We start from the raw sequence: 13,531 nt of genomic DNA, 5'->3' as shown, positions 1-13,531 counted from the left end.
GGTCAAAAATGTATATGACTATGCCTAATTGGCACAGTGCACAGACACACACAAAGCTCGGGATATGACAAATGTGCGCAGCAAGGCTAGAATGGATACGTTTGGCTCTACTGGACATGCGCACATAAATACAGCAAAACAATCGACTACTCCAGCATGCATTAACCATAAAGCATACAAAGTGTTTGCAAGTACGACGTGAATAACAATAGAATTACAATATTGCGTGTAGCTGTTACTATATGACCTTATCTATGTTGCATGTAAAAATAAAATATGTAATGTAATAATTAGGGTTGTGCCTGAAGCCGAATACCTTAATCGGAATGGCACGGATAATGGCTTAAAAAACGAATAACGCTCAAGGAATAATTCTGCCTGAATACTCGTCTGAAGCTGACACAGTCTGGTGTTTGCTAGATAACAGGTGAGCCAGGGCATCAGCGCCAGAAGTGAATGAATGTAAACTTTACGAGTGAAAAGAGCGCAAATCAAACACCGCATTGTTGTCGCCTCTCTGTGCATCTCTCAAAAGATGCGTCAGAGCGTTGCAAGAGTAATTTTACCTATAATAATACATCATAGCTACACGTTATATTATTTGTATATATTTAAAAGGCAAATATTGAAAGCTTAGGCTACCATGATACGAATGAATGGAATAAGCACAGCGCGCTCGCCAATCAAACAGCCGCGCTACGCGTCTCAGTCTCTCAAAAACCAAATCAGTTCTCTCTCAAGAGTAGGCTAATGATCAGCTTAGATACGGATACATTGTCTACTTGTCCTACATGTTTGCATCTTTACCTTTTGCTGGTTTGCGCGGAACACACACATCTGTTTAGTGAAGTTCATTAACATTAAGACTCGCTTAAAGTGTTCAGCGTAATGAGAATGTGCGCATTGAATGGATTCAGTCGTGTTCAAATGATCACTAAATGTTTGTCATGACATCTCTCTGCTTGCATGATAAATATTATTTTAGAAATTAATAATTATTTCAGTTTAACACGACATACTTGTTCAGTGATAACTACGAAAAAATATATAAAAAGTCATAACAGTCTTATCAAGTAACTGTACGATATTGTCTCCGAATGCAGATAGGAAAAATTTTGTGATTGTTACAGATACAAATACTGGCTGTTACATGAAAATGTAAATATGTAATGTCATATATAAAGTTTTTAAAATTTACATATGTAATTGTTGCATAAGGCTATACATTAATACGCGTTTATTGATTCAAAAAAAGGCTATCTAGGTGTAGACGTAAATAAAACACAATCTAACAGGTAGAAAATTAAATTAGAAACATCTAAACTTTTCAGGTCGCAGTAAGTGCACCACTGGTCATGCCCATCCTTTCCCGGAACAATACTGAAAGCTAAGGCAAGATGGAGAAACAGATGATCATAGTTGTACAAGGATAGCCATTTTTTAAATGAATCTATTAGCAGAGCTACTGCAAGTGATTTTAAGTGCTGGAATTACATTTATTCTTTGCTGAAACTTCTGCGTCATCATGGAGAGCGGGTCATGGTTGCCCAGCAACAGCAGACGCCACTGGAGCGCAAGCGCAGGCTACAGAGTGCTTTGGAAATAAGGAGAGCGGCGCGCCTAGCGTTTTCCACACGTTTTCAGTCACGACATCATGCAAATGTGGTTTTGTATTGAAGGAGAAATTTTTTATTTTATTTTTTTGCTGGACTCGGTCGAGACCAACTAGAAGACTTGGCGAGTCCAATGGCCAAGTCCGAGACAAGTCCGAGTGCAAATTCAACGAGTCCGAGACAAGTCCGAGACGACAGAAAAATGTCTCGAGTCCGGACTCGAGTCCAAGACCGGACTCGAGTACTACAGCCCTATCCATAAGCGAGTAGATTTCAATTTCTGTATGGTCTGATCTCTAATTGTCATACTACTCAAATTTCATATTAAGAAATTATTTTAACCCAAAAAGCAAATTATGATCCCTTTGACCTGGTTGTCTTTAAAATACAAATCTTTTGCAATCGCGGGCTATCTATAATCAGATGCATATTTAAAACTGGAATTTTATTTAATTTCTTTCACATGTGTTTCATAAACACATAATCCTTTCTGGATTACAATCCACCATCAAAATGATATTTTTAATTATTCCAGCTGCTCTGCGAAAAGGCTATAAACGATCGGCCACCTGCAGGATCCTCACATGCTGTAGCCTAGTAGCCGGGACAGCTTCTTTACAGATGTGATGTAATGAACTTGAATGAATGAATTTGAACATTGGCTGGTTATGTACTTGCCCATATATATATATATATATATATATATATATATATATATATATATATATATATATATATATATATATATATATATATATATATATATATATATATTAAACTAAAAACAGTTACAATCTGCAGCTTTAAAGCCGGTGGGGTCAAAAAGAGAACATTTGACCCAACTGACTTTCATAGACAGATACCTTCATTTGGGTTTCACATTAGTAAAACGTTAGGCTTGGAATTTTCATTTTTGGGTGAGAAATCTTTTTAATATAAATATACATATTTCCATGATTCATTTCCACGATGCTTACCGAATTGTAATTCCACTTCCTTCAATTCCGAATCAAATTCAAGTTTTGGCTTCCTGTGTATTTTTGGCCAATCAAATCAAATTCCAAATCTAACTTTTGACCTATTCCCAAAACCTGAAATTGAGATGTTTTTGTAGTCATTTATGGGACACAGGTATGTCCAGGATGGGTGAAGTGAGTAAAATCTGACAGACACCTGCTTTTTGAAATACGAACTGCAATTCTTTCACTCCTTTATGGGCCAGTTTCATTACAGACATCTCCTGAAAAGCTTTCATGCAGTGAGCCATTTCCCCTCCAGACACATACTTTCTCATCCATCAAGTGACGCTACAATGATGGCGACAGGTTGACAATGGGGATAATATTTTTCTCCCACAATGGCTTTTGGGTCCCTCCTTTTGGCTAGATTCTGGCTACTATAAATACTCCTGGTTCCCATGGCTGTGGTTCACAGACACTGCTCTGAGCGAAGATGAGGCCTAGCGTGGCTTCAGGCCTGAGCTGTCAACGCTCCACAGGGATTAGTAAATCACAGTCACTGTATTGTTCTCCAGGCTACAATGGGCACATGGGGCTCTGGCCTTTGTCTCAGAGTCCGTTGTGGACTTCAGAGATGGTAACAAAGGTGTGACACACCTGTGAATGTGGATTAAACTCTTTTTTCCTCTCTTGTACCTGTCTTTTCTCAGATTTATGGCTGTAGCCTTCGGCTGTGTCCAGCACATCAAACAAAGAACTTGCTAGTCATTAGTTCCTTAGTAGTATTCATATTACAATTACACCCTTTTTTATAGATTCTACTGACATTTGTAATGGTGGTCGCCAATATGATTTATTTTCAGGCGATGTTACGGTCAGATGGGGAGGGAATGAGGTTTTATTTAATAGCACTGACCACCTCTCTGGTTAATTAACTCAATAACAAACCCTTACAGCAAATTCCCACCAATCTATTCAGAGAACAAAAACAAATTTCCCACTAATTTTTTCTTAAGCATCAGTCTTATTTTGACAAGCCAGGAATAAGCTAGGACTTCAAAAGAAATAAATAGTCTGTCATAGGTTTTGATGGAGATGTCTAAACCGAGTGGACGCTAATTCAGCGTTGTGTTTTTCTCCGCGGTGAACTTTTAGTGACCGCATCAGAGAGATTTCACGGATATCAGGTACAATGTGTAGTCCGAGGAGATTGTGTTTGACAAATGAATTATAATTTCTCAATTTTGTTTCTTTGAACGGTCAAACAAATGACATAGTTTTACATTTTCACCCCTATGCAAACACAGAATGAAAAAATATATACATATTTAAAACTTAATGAGTACAATAGACAAAACTAAAATTCCAATGTTTAAGAGCTATTTGGAAACAACAAGGAAAATCATGGCAAAATCGAAGACTTTTTGTTCAATGTTTGACTTAATATTACCACACCATAAACAATCATTGCTTTCTTAATTAGGAGTTTCTACAGCTATGGGCACCTTTGTGCCTCTGGACTTTTATAAAATAAACTCTCTTAAAACTCTCTTTCACACGCTCAGTTTATTTAATTCGTCAACTAACAGTGTCCAACTCTGGATATACACACATCATAAAAGAATGCAGTCATTTTCGCTATTTTTTTTTTCAAAAGTCAAGAAAAATTTCCACCACATTTTTTTTATAAATCAGCTGATTTCTTTGAATTGCTATGGCTAATTTAATTGATAGCATTTTTACAGTTTGTACAATACAATACTATATTAAAATGCCATGCAGTCTTCACTGTCCTTGAGATTTTTTTTCAAAGATCCTTCAGAAATCATTCTAATATCATTATTTCCTGTTCAACATCATTTCTTAAATTTTTTTTTTGCTATTTAACTTTTCTGTAAAAACTGTTAGTTCTTTTCCCCTCCAAGGAAATATATAAAATATTATATAAAAGGTTTTCTCACTTTTAATTTTCTTAAAGGGATAGTTCACCCAAAATAATCTGTCATTAATTACTGATGTCGTTCCAAACACGTAAAACCTTCGTTTTATCTTCGTAATACAAATTAAGATTTGATGAAATCCGAGAGCTTTCTGACTATCAATAGACAGCAACTGACCCCTTCAAGGCCTTTATCCATGTGACTGTAATAACTTTATTCAACAAGTCTTCTCTTCTGTGTCAGTCTCTGTTACCCAATTCATGAGAGTACCACAACGCATGAACTAAGGGTCAGAAAAGTCTTGGATTTCATCAAAAATATCTTCATTTGTGCTCCGAAGATGAAAGAAGGTCTTACAGGTTTCGAAAGACATGAAGGTAAGTAATTAATGACAGAATTAGTTAGAGAATTAGAGAATTAATTAAAGACATTTTGGGGTAAACTAACCCTTTAATGCATAGTTGCTGAAAAGAAGTATTAATTTATTCAGCAACTATGCATTAAGCACAGTATTTATATACACAGTATATGTAAAAACAAAACAAAAAAAACATGATTTAGAAATATGGAAATCCACATTGAAACACTCTACAAATTGTACTCCACTCTTCATTGTGCTCTGTCAAACATTAGCATTGTGACTGGATACGTGGGCTTTATTATTGAGGTCAGTCTCACCTCGGGTGTAGACGGTCATTATCCTCCATTATGCATATTGTGAGTCATCGGCTGTACGTCTGTCTCATTGACATTTGTGTGACATGCACCAGTTTGCAGGCAATCATCTTTTATTCACACATAGCCATGAATAACTTATCTCAGACTACGACAACATCTAATAAACTGTACACGATACATTGTATATCTTTGGGTATGTGGTGGGCCTAAGAGTTGCCAGTGTGACCCCACGTCCTACTGGAGGTCTATGGGGCATGGAAGGGACACAATGGGAGCATTTGGGACTGTTGACAGTGCAGCCAGTTAGCAACCACTGATGGATCTGCTACGTGCCTCTGAGACCAAGAGCCTCTTGGGCTGATAGTGTATCAGATGGCCTGTTAATTATACTGACTTCAAAAGAGCAGGCGCTGATGTCTGAGTGTGTCACTGTGGGTGACCGAGTGTTCCCATGACATACGTCTGCATGTGGACAGGTCTGTCGTGAATGAGGTATAGGTGTACGATTTCTACCTGTGTGGGAATTCAGGAGTCTTCTGGATTAGACTGATTAAAGTGTCATAATCCTACAGGATGGGATGGTCTCTTTCCCGTCCCATTGTCTTTGTGGTTAAGGTAGTAACCTGATCAGGGAAATTTGATGACAGCTGCTAACCACAAAATTAGGGTTCTATCTAAGGGGCGACACACATTTTGCCATGTGTAGATTAAATTAGCCTATTTACTGCTGACTTGGTCACTCAGATATTTGTCACCATCTCTGAGTCGGCATGAATCTCTGATGTCAACCAAAATAGGAAGGGAAACATCAGATTTTTTTTGCATCAATAAATGATCTTTATAGGCATTTATTATTCCATAAAGGTATATAGACATTTTGTTGTTTTGAAAAATCTAACCAAACAGTTGATGGTAGCCATTGGTATTCTATTGCATAGTTTTTTCCATGACTACCATAAAATTTTTAATTACCAGCATTCTTCAATATATATACATATGTATATATATGTATATATATATATATATATATATATATATATATATATATATATATACATATGTATATATATATATATATATATATATATACATATGTATATATGTATATATATATATATATATATATATATATATATATATATATATATATATATATATATATATATATATATAAATACTACTGTATTTAACAATTTGTCCCCTCTTGGTCTCTCTCCATTATCATAGTGCCTGTACGGATGTGATGTTTTCGTTTAAATCAAAGTGTAAATGAAGAGTTTGGTTTCAAAACGCAATAAATCCATTTTGATTAATTTGAGTAAAAAAAAAAATTCTTTACCAAGAAAGTGGTAAGATGAAAACCACTTTTTTTTTTTTTTTTTTTTTTACTTTCACATAGCACCTTTAGGTAATAATAATATTAGAAATTAAAATCCAGGTTTTTATTTTTACAGATTTATTATAAAATGTCCCCCCAAAATGCAATAAATCCATGATACATTTTTTTTCTCAAAATGCAATAAATCCATTGAATCAATTTGAAATTTATGAAAATACACAATGTAGTTAGTTGATCCACATATGACAGCCTTTGAACTTGGTCAATACTAATTATATTATATCATAATCAACGCTTACATACAGGCACTGGACGAAATTATACATCCATCAGTCATCGCTTCTGAAATGAATTCATCAGGTCATCTTGTTAAAGCTGCAGCAGGTAACTTTCGTAAAAATATATTTTTTACATATTTGTTAAACCTGTCATTATGTCCTGACAGTAGAATATGAGACAGATAATCTGTGAAAAAAATCAAGCTCCTCTGGCTCCTCCCAGTGGTCCTATTGCCATTTGCAGAAATTCATCCGCTCCCGGTAAAAAACAACCAATCAGAGCTGCGGTCCGTAACTTTGTTTGTGTTCAAAATGTAGAAAAATGTATATAATAAGCGAGTACACCATGAATCCATTTTCCAAACCGTGTCTTTAGCTTGTCCTGAATCACTAGGGTGCACCAATAATAAGTGTTTATATTCGGACTATTTTAGATTGCTTCAGGGGTACCGCGGCGGAGTAACCCAGTACCTTTGTGATTCTTCATAGACATAAACAGAGAGAAGTAGTTCCGGCTACGATGTTCTTCCGCAAGACGCAAGCAGTTCTGTTTATTAACCGCTGGAGCGTCAAAAGTTACTGACTGCAGCTTTAATGATATATATTAATTACAGCAATAAAAGAAAATGTCATCATGAACAAGAAGATGAACAACATCACATTAGACCACAAAACTTTCAAAAGTGCATTCATTTTTGCCCTGTTACATTCATTTAGTGCTATCTGCTGTATTAACAGAAACATAAATGGCATTAATAAAAACACTAACACTGACAAGGTACTCAATATCACGTTTATATCAAATCTAATTCATCTAATGAACGCGAGCGCAGCTTGTCAGTGATCTACGGATTTGTGTATAAAATGTGGCTCCATCTAAAAGCCTGTGATGGAGATTTGCCGCTACTAATAATGACAGAACAGGCTTTACTGATGAGATGCAGATGACAATCACATGCGATTTATCGTGCAGCCCTTGTTTGTTGATCACAAAGTACAAATTAGAGGAGTAAAACTAAGATGCGGAGTGTATTCAAGGTGCCGCCATCACTGTCTAGAGTGTGTGGAATGGTGCGCTGTGATTGGTTGTTACAGTTTACAGTGCATGGAATGGTGCTCTGTTATTGGTTGAGCAGATATATTGCATTCTGCAAAAAAGGGAGATTGGTGCTTGTCGTAGTTTGGAAAAAAGGCAGTGTGCCTAAGACATGCATTTTAACAGTAGCTATGGTGTTGTTTGCACTGTGGCAAGGGCAGGGTGGACAGAGGCGCCTGACCTCCACTCAGGTTTGGGACCTTAGGGGCCCTTAGGAGTCCTCAGATCAAAGCTCAGGTCAGGGGAAGAGTGTACAGAGATGAGGACTGACTGTTTGCCCAGCAACTGGTGCAGAAAGAGACAAACAACACGGCCCAAAGCTGCCTCAGAACCTGCATTGACAGATAGATAATCCAGAGAGGAGCAGCAAGGCCATGCATGACAAGACACAGAGGGACTGCTTTAGGCCACAAAAATGCATTTCTGTTACAGCTCCTTCAGTAGCCGTGTTTCTGTCTAATTTGAAAAATACTAGAATACTGAGAAACCATTTGCAGCGTTTACATCAGTGTGTTCAAGAGAACAAAATTGTCATTTCCTGGGAATATGTTAATTACTTGCCGGAACATGACATAGTTATTATCATAGAGACAATTTATAACAAAAACTAAACAAAATTTCTTTGTTACTTTGTATAAAAAATAACAAGTGAAAAAAAACCCCCACATCTATTAAATAAAAGAAATAAAATAAAATAAATCACAAATAAATTTTAGCTTTAGCTTTTATACATGTGATATATCATAAAATTTCAAACCTTTACAACTTCCAGCATAAAAAAAAGATATTGCTTTGTGCATTTACTTACAGTGACTTGCACATTAATCAGGTTCAATATAATAAAGAGAAAACAAAAATAAAACGTAAAAAATAAATAAAAAAAATAAACCTTTAACCAAATTAAAAGAATGAATGAATGAATGATGTGGCAGATAGTAGCCAAACAATACAAAAAAAAATGTGATGCCCATCTGGAAATCTATTCAATAAATGTATTGCTAATGTAGTTTATGAATTATATATATATATATATATATATATATATATATATATATATATATATATATATATATATATATATATATATATATATATATATATATATATATATACATATATATATATATTGTTGTCCATTCAGCAATGTTTATGCAAAATCATAATAAACTAATGAAATATAACATTAACTCCAAATTAATGGGTGCATTAATGTGTAATACAGACCTGTCTAATCTATTTCCTTTCATGCATGAATATTCTGCCTTTGGTTCAGATATCTCTCAAACTGTCTCAGAAACTTCCTTCTAAAGGGGTTCTATTAAGCTTTTTCACTTTTTCACATTTAGTTAGTCTGTAATGTTGCTGTTTGAGCATAAAAAAGATCTGCAAAGTTACAACTTTCAAAGTCCACTCCAAGAGGAGATATTTAATTGAACAAAAATCACTTTTTATAAACTACAACGAACGACTCGTTTAGACTACATAGCATATTTTTAGATATTTGTGAAATCACAAATACAGACGAATGAGACGAGACCTGGTTGAGCTCCACTAGAGAAGGCAACGAGTGTTATCACAGTGTCGGAGACATGCTAGCTTTACCAAAGCAGACGAACTTCAGCTCAAACTGATTTGATTTTTGACGCAGTATTTCAACTGAAGCTTGCAGACAGCTATGGTAAGGGGCGTGACATTTCCCGAACATGCACCGAATGGAGCCAATCACAACCCACACTGGCCCAGCTAACCAATCACAGCACATTTCATATTTCAGAAGGCGGGCCTTCATTTGATAAAGGAAATATTTGAGCCGTCCGTGCCAGACGGGGGAGAGAGGTGTTGTAATAATGTAAAAGATGTGAAAAATAATTGTTTTTCGAACAACCTAGTATGAAAGCCTTTTCTAGTATACCCCCAAAACTAAATCAAGGCTTTGTAAAAGAGCATAATAGGACCTTTTAAAAATCATAATACCCCAAATCCTCAGCTAAAAATGTAAGATTTATGTTAATCTATCAAGGCTTAAACAACCCTCATTTCATACCCCACAATTCTCTGGTTCCCCAGACTGTAGAAATCACTGCTCCATTTACTGGCCTTTATTCCTCAGATGGCAAACAAAAAGACACTATATTCCCTCATGATTCATGACAGCTTACTTTCCTCTCCTCACTTTACAAGGTGACAAACCTTTACCATTATCTGAGTGAGGCTGGTATCTATGTGAATTGTGTCTCCCTATGGATCCATATGAAATCTTCATATGCGCTCCACCGAGGACTCTACAGTCTCTATGCCTTTTCCACATGTCCGATGTGGGCTTAATTACTCCGCTCAGCTGTGCCTTCCACCCACGACTGTCTGCGTCTGTGTGGGAAAAGAAAAGACTATGGGCTAACAGCCATGGCACAACTCTCCGTTTCACTGTGGTACAAACACTGTTTATGAAATTAATATGATTGATTGCAAACCTTAGATGCTTTGTTGCTCGGTTTCATCCATGTTCTTCTCTGGAAAATCCTAGAAACTTTTAAAAAAACAGACATACTTGTCCAAAACAACATTGGACGTCAGCTTTAACGAGCAAGGAGTGAAACCCAATGCAATCGCAGCAATACATCTGAAATGTCACAAAATAAGAAACGCAACACTCTCCATACATTTAATACGCAGATTTCGGTGCGACTTTGACAGGCTCTCACTCTGGATTGTGGGAGAAAGGCGAGATAAGATCGGCCCGTGACCTTTTCCTTCTTATTGGATACACACGTGCCCTTCTTCTTGGCACATTCAGCACTGGGTGGCACCCAAGAGCCAGGCTGAACAGGTCTTGGGTTGCACATTCTGGCTCACATGTTTTAGCAATTTCCTCTGCCTTCCATGAAATTATGCAAATATTTTAGTCCTGTTTCCTTGAGTCTGGAACAGCAATTAAGACTGTCTGTTTCACCTTATGATGACCACTGAAGTCACTTGCAGACAGCCTTCACGGGTTGTGAGGATTTATGCCAGTAATGTCACAAAGGTGAAACCTATTTCAGACTGGAGGTTCAATAGGTGAGGAATGGAGAGGTTCTGCCACACTTTGATAAACTTCACAGCTCATGTAGAGTAACAAAACAACTGACCTGTAAAGAAAGCTTAGAATCATGTGTCTGAATAAAACACAGTCCCAGCGAGATTAGTGGCTTCAGTTTTGTTGTAATGATCACTGGAAATTCACACAATAGTATAATGTAGATAATACAAAAGCAAAAAGATTTGAGTACACGTTAAGCTCAGTTGACATGCAGTTTTCCACTTTATTTAAAAAAGAGAGCAAAACTCGGGGTTGAAGTGAGTCACTTACAATGGAAAAGAAGAGGACCAATTGTTAACATTAAATACTCGTTGTTTAAACAGTATTTCCACAAAAAGTAAATCGTAAAAAGTAAAAAGTAAAAAAAAAAAAAATACAATGGAAGTCCATGGGAATGGAAACTGTTGAATTACTGACATTCTTTAATATATATATATATATATATATATATATATATATATATATATATATATATATATATATATATATATATATATATATATATATATTATTCTGCATAAAAACAGAAAGTCATATAGGTTTGGAATGATATGTGAGAATTTTGATTGGATTTTCCCTTTATAACATGATTTTAATGTGAAAAAGTCACTTAGTAACTTTGTGTATGATGATGTTTTAAAAAGCTTAACAGATAATAATCTTGCCTGGAAATCATAACCTTACATTTCTGGTTTTACATTCTTTTAAAAAAGAGGCTCCAATCACTTGTATTGTAATTGGCTTACTGTAATCTTGATTGTTTGCCCCAAAGAAACCAAAAGACGAAGCAAATTTATTTTTGTGGTGATCAACATTGTGCCACAAATTCTGTTCATTGAGCTTAACTTGCACTGAACTAGGAATATTCCTTTAAGTCTTCCTTTAGGAAACCGCTTGGCCTGTTACAGCAATTAGAGGGTCAAATCTGGTCCAGAGATCTTTAAAGTCTGTGTAGCATGAGCTAGGTTCAGCTCATATACTGGATGGCTCTGAAAGCCAAAGCAGTTTCATTTTTCTTCTCTGGACGCTCCAGTAAAGATCTACAGGGTTGGAAATGGCCTACTACACAAAGACGGTAAGACCTGGGGTTGAGCTGTTGTCAGAAAGGCTTCTGCAGAATGAAATCAACGGAGGTCAGTGGATGAACATATCTCTCAGTTCAAAGGTGGATTGAGAAGTAGCCCTCCGTTAGAAATTAATCTTGATCAGACTGAGACCTTTCAGGGAGCAAAGCATGTAATTGGATTAGAGAGCGTAACAACTCCATTAATTATCAAACAATATTGATCAAAGGCCTGGTGAACAAAGGGTCAGCAGTGAAACATTATTATGAAACATAACCTGGAACTACAAAACCTGCAGGCAATGGATACTAACTTCAACTAAAACACTGTGTAACAAACATCCTGACAGTTTATTTGACTTTCAACATCAAGACTGAAGATTAAAGATTAAAGGGAAAGTGTATGTTTTTAAATGCTGACCACTGTATACTCTACATTTTACACCAACTTTTCACTAGCCATTTTTAAAGGTTGTGCATTGTGACATGAATTTATAAACATAAGTATAAACGCATTCATATTCAATTTAATCTATCAATTAATAATAGTTATGGCTACATACATGATGTGTATGTATATTATGGATTTATATTTATAATAAACTATCATTAAAAAATTTGGGGTCGGTAAGATTTTGTAAAGATTCTTAAAGAATTGTATCAAAAATACAATTAAAAACAGTAATACTGTTACAATTTAAAATAACTGAATTTTCAGCATCATTAAACCAGTCTTCGGTTTCACATAACAGAAATCATTCTAATATGCTGATCTGATGCTAAAGAGACATTTTGAAAACATGTTGTGCTGCATTATATTTTTTATTGAAACCATGATACATTTATTTTCCGAATTCTTTGAAAACTGAAAAGTTCAAAAGAACAGCATTTATTTGAAGAAAAAAAAGAAAGATATTTTGTGACATTAGAAATGTTTTTACTGTTAACTTTGAATGGTATTGTATACTAAATAAATAGATACATAAATTAATAATTTGAAGAATGCTGTTTAATGAGATTTACTTCATATTAGGGAAATAATTAAAAATTGAAATAAATTAATTAAGAATATTTAAGCAATAATTTGTAACAATACACTTTTTGTAGAGCTTTTCTAGCAATATGTAAATTCATGGCCATGCAGTCATTTTGAATAATGCTTATATATTCAAATAGTATTTATATCTATATTTTTCATTTATATAGAGTTTTATACTGTGGACAGTCACACTGCAATTCAATTTACAAAATTGATTTAAATAAAAAAAGTAAAAAATTTTGTTAATGGACAAAATCTGTGTTCTTTGCAGTTTAGCCAAATAATGAAAACACAAGTGAAAAAAGTATTAAATTACAGAACAGTAAAATTCCAATTTCCAAGATTTTGGTTCATTCATAATGCCAGTGATTTCCCAGAATATGTCTGTGTGTTCACACACAACCCGTAAAGGTCCCATAATGACACTTGACATCAGGGTGTGACGTG

General features: G+C 35.2%; 1 long non-coding RNA gene across 1 annotated transcript in view; it reads right to left on the bottom strand.

Moving 5' to 3' along the window:
• LOC128013667 (uncharacterized) overlaps positions 1-7,396 on the bottom strand; it is a 189,216-nt gene extending 181,820 nt beyond the window's left edge. The window contains exon 1 of the long non-coding RNA XR_008183359.1: positions 6,955-7,396. This is a non-coding gene — a long non-coding RNA (uncharacterized LOC128013667). The remainder of the gene's footprint in view (positions 1-6,954) is intronic.
• Positions 7,397-13,531: the final 6,135 nt, after the last annotated feature.

Source organism: Carassius gibelio, chromosome B24 (assembly GCF_023724105.1).
Source record: "Carassius gibelio isolate Cgi1373 ecotype wild population from Czech Republic chromosome B24, carGib1.2-hapl.c, whole genome shotgun sequence".
Classification (NCBI taxonomy): Eukaryota; Metazoa; Chordata; class Actinopteri; order Cypriniformes; family Cyprinidae; genus Carassius; species Carassius gibelio.
This window is presented reverse-complemented; position numbering and strand designations above follow the sequence as displayed.